The sequence below is a fragment of the Meleagris gallopavo genome, chromosome 2 (genome assembly GCF_000146605.3).
Source record: "Meleagris gallopavo isolate NT-WF06-2002-E0010 breed Aviagen turkey brand Nicholas breeding stock chromosome 2, Turkey_5.1, whole genome shotgun sequence".
NCBI classification, from domain to species: Eukaryota; Metazoa; Chordata; class Aves; order Galliformes; family Phasianidae; genus Meleagris; species Meleagris gallopavo.
In genome coordinates this window covers 38,543,702-38,551,543 of record NC_015012.2, presented here as the reverse complement: position 1 = coordinate 38,551,543, position 7,842 = coordinate 38,543,702, and the positions used below count along the sequence as shown (strand labels likewise).

At 38.6% G+C, this 7,842-nt stretch overlaps 1 protein-coding gene and 1 long non-coding RNA gene across 4 annotated transcripts in view; both read left to right on the top strand.

Moving 5' to 3' along the window:
* DISC1 (DISC1 scaffold protein) overlaps positions 1-7,842 on the top strand; it is a 201,503-nt gene that overhangs the window by 22,592 nt on the left and 171,069 nt on the right. The gene's annotated exons all lie outside the window — the stretch shown is intronic.
* The window catches only part of LOC109366014, a 17,200-nt gene continuing 11,978 nt past the window's right edge, over positions 2,621-7,842 (top strand). Inside the window, exon 1 of the long non-coding RNA XR_002111994.1 lies at positions 2,621-2,656. This is a non-coding gene — a long non-coding RNA (uncharacterized LOC109366014). The remainder of the gene's footprint in view (positions 2,657-7,842) is intronic.

Here is a 7,842-nt window from a genome sequence, read left to right as displayed (position 1 = left end):
TTTTTTTTTTTCTTTGCTAGTAGAACTGTTTTTAGATGGAATTTTACTGTACTTGAATAAGATGTTTTCTTGACAAGAGGTTTTCCTGGTGGGACAGATAAATGAATGCAAGTTAGCTTAGTAAGAATGAGGATCCTAGAGTGGCTTGGGTTGGAGGGACATTAAAGACTATCCAGTCCCTACACCCTGCTGTGGGCAGGGCTGCCACTCACCAGATCAGGCTGCCCAAGACCACATCCAATCTGGCCTTGGATGCCTCTTATAGTTAGAATAGCATGTACTTCCAGAAGTAGAATCCTTAAACTTAGCTGCATATTGAGAAAAGCATGAATTGTGATGCTACCGATGAGGTAAAAGGTGGTGGACACCTTTTTTTTTTTTCTTTGTTTGTTTTTTAATCTTACTGGAATAAAATTTTTAAGGGGGTGCGGAGAAGGGCTCAGGCAAATTATCAGAATCAAATCTTTGTATTAACTTGTTTATCCTGTCTTTGAAAAATTCACCTAACCTTAGAAAAGGTTTTGGGTGGTTATGGAAAGCAGGTGCTTGTGTGAAGTATAAATTAAACCTGATTTTCTATGCAATAGAATAGAAACAGTGAAATTCTCACAACTCTTCCATCTTGTCTGAATTTCTTTGTTTAAGACACCAGTCTGAAATGAAAAAGTAAATTATTTTTTTTTTTAGAAATATCCATATCTATTTATTATTTGTCATGTCTGTTATTCTTTTTTATTTCACAGAGTTGAAAAAGGAATTGAGTTGGTTACAATTTAAAGGTGTGAAACTCTTTATCATGCTGTCAGACAGCAGAAAAAACCCTGAATTTATTTTTAAATGTAGTGGTTATTACTACAGGTGTAGCACACATGGTCAGCAACTTCTGGATGCACTTCGGATGATTCCTCTCAGTTTGACTCTGTAGCTCAGTGTCTGCCATGCCTCCCTGAGGCAGAACAGGATCTTGCTATTGGTTGGTTCATGTCCACACATAGAAAATGCACCCATGTTTTCTTTATCTTTAATCCCTTAGTCAATATTGAAGAGGAATTTACTTTAGTAGCGCAGTATCTGCAGCCTAAATATGTTTTTTAGGAAGCAGTAGTATTTTATGGGTTTCTACTATGTCCTCTTTTAATTTGGCTAGTGTAAAGAGATTCAGCTACATTTTGGGCTTCTGGAAACTGCTTGAGTACAAGAAAATTGCTGAAGTTTTGGCATGCCATGTGCTTGGAAGCTCTCTACTCCCAGCCATCTGCTGTCTAAAACTGACACCATAGGCTACCCCTCCTCTGATAGCAGGACTCTTTCTCAGTCCATGATGCAGCCAAGCTGTTCCCAGACAGCCTGGCTAGTCTTTTACAAACAAACAAGCAACAAAGAAATCAGAACAAAATAAGCAGTTATGCATAATTGACTAGAGTATACTTGCTGAATTGCGTTTGAGGCATGGAGTTCTGATGGGTGTAGATCATGAGAAGTGTTGATATGCTATCTGGACAGTACCCACTGACTGAGTGACATGGCTTTCTCGCTACCCAGCCCATCTGCTTAATTTTCACTTGCAAAAACATGTAGCCTTTTTTTATAAATCTGTCCTGAATATATGTATATATCTTTCCCTTCCTCTTTAGGAATATTAACTCCAAATAAAAAAGTTGTCATCCATTTGCAATGTGACCCCAGAGGCAGTAAGACCATTAATTCAACGAACAACTAGAAATTGATTTTGCTGCTCTTGACTTACGCTTCAGGTATATGCTTTTCAAGGGAGTGGAGCCCTCTATTTTCAATTATTGCCTGCTTAATAAATAACTGAATGTGGACAGGAACTGCTAGATGGCATGGTAGCACAATTTCCATGTAATTGGGGGTTAAATATGTGCCAAATGGCTGTAGCTACAACTTGAAAGCAAATATGAAAGACTTTCAGTGCCAGTCCTCTATGTGGAGCTGATAACACTCCCTGCTGATTGCTGGATGATATCTGGCTGAATCCCTTAAGATGCTTTTATTGGAGACCTCTGCGAACCTTCGATTGCTTGTCACTCATCTGCAAAGTGAGATTGCCTTGAATCAATTAACTCCTCCTTTCTTCTGAGGTTTCCATTTGGTCCCTCCTCACTCGAGTACCCAGATCAACTGACCATACTTGGGAGTACTCATGGCTGGTGGGCATGTCTGACCTCCAGGATACTTCCTTGTGCTGCCTTTGGTGTGCGTGATTTTTTGTACATTCCTTTCTTATCTGTCACCTGTGGAAAGTGAGAGATGGCTAAAGTAGTAAAAAGTGTTCTTAACTTTTTTTTTTCAAGTCATGATAGTGATAAGCACCAGTGGAAAGGTAAAGACAAGAAATTTCAATTCCTATTGCTCTTGTGCAATAGCAAGCTTTGCAGAAAATGTTAAGAGACTGAAGGCTGCCAGTGGGAGTATACAAATGACCCTGTATGAGAACTGCTGAATCATGGTCTGAACCTCTCATTGACCACCTGAGGAGAGCAATGAGTCAGCCCTGGGAGCACAGGTGAAGGCAATTGACCTGTGCTACTGGAAGGGGTGGAGCCTGGCTGCACCTCTCCTAGACCCCATTTAAGAGCTGGCTACTACTGGAGAAGGATCCTCTTGGAGTCTTCTCAGCAAGCCCAGGATAAGGGTAAGCTTTCCATCCATTCTTCTTTAGTGTGATAACTTGTTTAGCCTAACTTTCTTGTATGTTTCTTAATTATAACATCTGTACATTCACTGATTATACAGACCCTGTGTGCTGTAAGTTTTAGACTTCTGCTGCTGATACCATACTATCCCATCAGTATAGTGTTAGTCAGAATTTCTGCTTGATTTTGATTTTTTTGAGGGAGTTGTTGGGTGACTGGAACATCTCCGTGTGCACTGGGATTTTTAAGGCAAGAAAAAGTAAATGAATTTAAAGTTGGATATGTTTGATGTATGGCAAATTTGAACAGAAAACAAAGCAAAGTGCTATCAGCATAACTCAGATATGATGTTGGGAACAAGTAGGAATAAAGATGTACAGCCTTTCCAATTAGGTTATTGCAGAGTGTACTGTTCCACAGTTATTTGTGGTTGTTAATTTATGCACCCCTCTAGCATTGCCAAGTGCCTTCACCTCCTTACTAGTGGTAGCCCACTGGAGAAGTAAGTCCTGGGGAAAAGGCTTTAATTTTTGGATGGCTAGAAGCCGTGCTAGGGTTTATTAAACTTCCTGAGAAATTGTTAGGTGCAGTGTAAAGAACAAGACCAGACAGTTTGAATATGCTATGGCAGCATGCAAAACACCTGTTGTGTTGCAACAGAATGCTGGTGATGGTGGTGTAGAATAGAGCGCTTGTAATAAAAGTCTGAAGAAAAGGTCCTTGTAACAAATAAGTGAATCTCTACAGTTTCCTTCTTCCCCCGACCTGCTGAGATATTCCTATGCTGTCCTAATATCCAACTCTAAAACCTTGACCTTGTAACAGGTGAGTTAACATTGGGAATTACTAGATTATCTAAACTAGAAATGATCTTGTTTCCAAACTCTGCCTCAACAAGCTTTTGAGTGGTGCGATGCAAGTACTAATTGCTATGTCCTGAAATGCTGGTGTGCAAGACATGCTAAGTGGAAGCTCACAGAAGATGAAGGCTTGAATTTGACGTGCATAACAATATAAATTTAATACTTATTATACAGTCTTTAATAAATGGTTTTTTATAACACTTTGGACTAGATCTAGGATTTCAGATGTGCAAGCTATGTGGGAAGTTTTTCTTGGCTTTTTTTTCCTCTTGTGTTGTGAGGCAGTCAGGTAAGATCAGTCTATGACTGTAGCCACAGGTGTTGATAAAGTTAAATAAACTGCAGGGTGAGGGCCATTGTGTCCTCCTGGACAAAGTGTGTCACTAGAGAAATATCTTTAATTATCTGATCAGAACCTGGCAAAATATCGAATACTTTAGGAAGGGTTTTTGAATTCTCTAGTTGCTCTAGCTGTCCAGTTAGCAGGACAAGCCTTGTTCAACTGATTTCATAGTGTTATAGTAAAATGCATTATAGGCATTGCTGTATAGATAATATTATTGTGATTTATGTGGGAATGAAACAGTTCTAGCTTCACATTATAAAATGGTAGACTTTGTGTCTACTGCTGAAATTTTATGGTGAAAATATGAAACTTAGAGAATAATTAGAGAAGCAAACTATCAATGTGGTGTATTGTAGTGAGTTTTAAGTGGGGTTGCAACTAGATGATCTTTTAAGATCTCTTTTGGACTAAGCCATTCTATGATTAGGCACAGCTTTCATGTGTGGAGTGGTTGAGCAGGCTGAGGCAGCACGAGGGTAGTTAAATACAAATAGAGATGAACTGTATGAGATCTCTCCTGGTACAAGAACCAAGGGGTATACAATGATTCAGGTTCCAGATAAACCAAAGAAAATTGTTCTAAACACCAGCTGTCTATTGCATGAAGATCTCTTCATTAAAGCATGTTCTGGATGCAGAGTGACTGCAGGGGCAGGCTGGACTAAGCAAGCAAGCAAACAACAAAAAACATGCTCTGGAAATCCCTGGAACTGGAAAGATTCAGAAGCTGAGGAAATATTCAGGGGAACTATCACACGTGTGCTTTCACCACAAGCAGCATTTTCTTCTGGTTATTGTTGGGGAAATTCTTTAGAATTAATACAATTTAACTTAAAGAAAAATACACTGTTCTTTTATAGACACTTTCATTTGGGCTGCTGGATGTCTTCTGAAGTTACAGGTGAAGGAGTTAGTAGCATGTGTCACTGTGACTTTGTCATTTTTTCTTCTGATTATAAAAGTGAATGTCAGCCATGCAGACTCACCAGCAATATGACACTTGTAGAACTGTATGTGTTTTTGAAGCAAACTGTGGCTTTTGAGAATGACATATCAATAGGTATGTGACCATCAGACAACTTCTTAAACTCTGCTTTATCATTTTTTGGACTAATTATTTTTACTTCCAAGATATTTTGTAATTTAAAAGAGAAGCGTATAATGCAAAACAAAACAAAGAAGCTTGTAAGTGAATTTATCTAATGTTATCAAATGTATATGAGAAAATCTCATGTAGCTTTTGTAAACAGATTAATAAATTGGTTCACTACCCAAAACAACAGCAGAAAGCCATTAAAAAAAAGAGTAAGTTAAATTCTTGAAAAATGCAAGGCACCCCTCTATAAGTATTTGCAAGCATACTCTGTTATCTACTGAAGATGCATTCCCAAATATTATATCACTTACAAAAACATTTTTTTTCCTGAAAAATGTTAATGTAATGAGGAGCTTATGAAATACAGGAATGGTATAGACAACATTCAGCAGATGTGCGGAAAGAGTGTCATCAGCTGGAGGAGAGGCTTACTTTCTGGAATGGATTGCTGTTCTGAAATAATTGCCTTAACAGTGATACTGAATGCCCAGCTGTACTTACAGTAGAAGACTTGCATAAGGTCTTCAGTCCCAGGTGGAGCAGCTGCAAACTTTAGGAATGGTTGTTTATGCCAAAAGATGACATTTCTTTCTGCTGACCTTGCTGATGTTTACTCTTTGTGTCTCCATTTATTACATCATCATATATTTAACTGTTGTGAATTTGAATTGTGTGTATTCAAGTTGCTGCACACATTTCCCTCTCTGTTACTTTGGTTCTTGTAGGGAACAGATTGTTTTGTTGTCTGTTCATTACAGCCACTTCATCTGTGAGACCAATAGCAGTTAGTGGAACAGGACATTAAATGATTGCTGCTGGCATGCTAAAATAAGCATAAGAGGCAGTTACAGTCTTACATGAAAAAACATATTCCAAAGAAACCAAATGACCTTGCAAGTCATTGGTCTGTCTATACTTACTGGCTCCAGTCCTGCTTTGAGTAGGTTGATCATGCCTTGGTTGGGTCTGACGTTAAGTAAACCTGAGGTTGATTTGAGAATTGAGGCCCTTCTTAGGAAAGAGAGGAGAGGGAACCTAAGTTAGATCCACAGCTTTGTAGGCATGTCTGTGCTGGAAAAGATGGCAGGATTTCAGTATTTTGTGGGATTATGGGACAAAGGGAAATGCTATAGCCAAGAAGAGTGGTTTAGCAGTGCATTAGATAGTGGTGTACAGTCCTAAATATAGTTAAGTTCCGGGTGAAAGCAGCATCTTATTTCCATCTTTTAATGATGTCTGAATTATAATGATTCATGTAGGCCTCAGAAATAGAAGGAATGGAGCTGAGTTGTAAGAAATTATTAGCATGGTTGAATTTTCTGGAAGAGCTAAAGAGTTCAAAGAACTTCATGACTACAATAAATTGGACCTACAGAATTTGTAAAGTGCATGTGAGTTCCGATTTGTTTGAGCTCAAATATCTGAGGGTCTGTTTCTATCAAAAAAAAATGGCATTCAAATATTTTGCCAAAAAGGGTTTGTTTTTTTTTCCCCTCTTTGTTTTGACCATCATCTGCTCAGTCTGAAAGGTACAGGTGACTGCCAGTGCTGTCAAATGCTCCAGTGTTAGTGGAATGACTTTTTGGCTGCTCTCTGCTGGGCTCTTTTCACTCTGATTCCCTAGTGACAGCAAGAACTTTCTCAGCAGAATCTGCTGAAGTTATATGCTTGTTTTAATGATGACCATACAGAAATTCAGCGAGAGAAGGTCCCTGCTGCACACCATACTGCAGTGGACAACTTACTAGTGGGATTTATTGCTGAAAAAATCCTTCTCTGTCAAATACCATTCAAGGGAACTCAATCTGAGAAAGAGTCGGGCTGGTGAAGTGGAAGCAGGAAGCTCAATAGCACATTAATAATTCTTCTGAAGTCTTATTTTTTCACATTAATGAAAGTAGCTCTGGCTACTTAAGGATGCTATGCTTATCCTGACCTTCTCCCAGTGCATACAAGCCATTAGGCCAAATGCCATGTTTTGTTATCCATGGACAGCAGATTCTCTATGAGCTGCCATTTAAAGAAAAGAGAAAAATAATAACAGACCTTAGTGTGCAACAGTAATTAAATCAGTGTGAAATAATATCTGTGAACTCAGCACCCAAATTCGTAACTTAGTGCAGGGATGTAAGTTTGAAATATTTTAATTTGATTTCTTGTTGCTGGGGAAAACATTTATGAGCAAGAGTGGAAACTGCCTAAATTGCCTCAGCTGAAGGCAGGCTTTGACAGTTGGTGATGCTAGTGCCATCTGAGCAGGAAGGTTCAGGTGTTGTCTGCTTCTCAAGACCTAGGGTGAGGAAGGTCAAGAGTTTAAAATAATATAAAATATCTGTCAGGAACAAGTAGTCTTTGTTTCCCCATTGCATTCCATTTGTGCTATTACCAAATTTGTTCATTTTTTTTTCATTTTTCATTTTTCAAGGACAGTGTTTCACCTTCTTGTGCTGTATATGTGCAATTCTGCTCATTGGTTGAACGTGATATTTTGTTCAAGATATGTTAGAGATGTTCCTCTTCCTTTTTCTTGCTTTCAAAATATTTAGGCTATACTTACGTGTAGGTGTTGTACTGACTGCTCTGTTCAGTCTGAACTTTTTTTGGGCAGCCTTATGTGCTCAGCAAAGCTATTTCATTGCTATTCTCTCAGGAAAAAAAGCACTTACCTTCTTGTTGCTCAATTTAAAAGGAAAGACTGCATGTCTCTGAACAGCTCTCTAATGACTCCCCAGTGTAAGTAGGCAAGAGTTATTTAGAAGCAGACCAGGTAGCAAAGCAGTGGAGCTGTATTTGACTCTTCCTTCTGTCACGGAATTCTTACTTGTTGAGTGCAAGTGGAAAAATATTGTCTCAAAAAAATGTGAAACTGAGCTTTTTTTT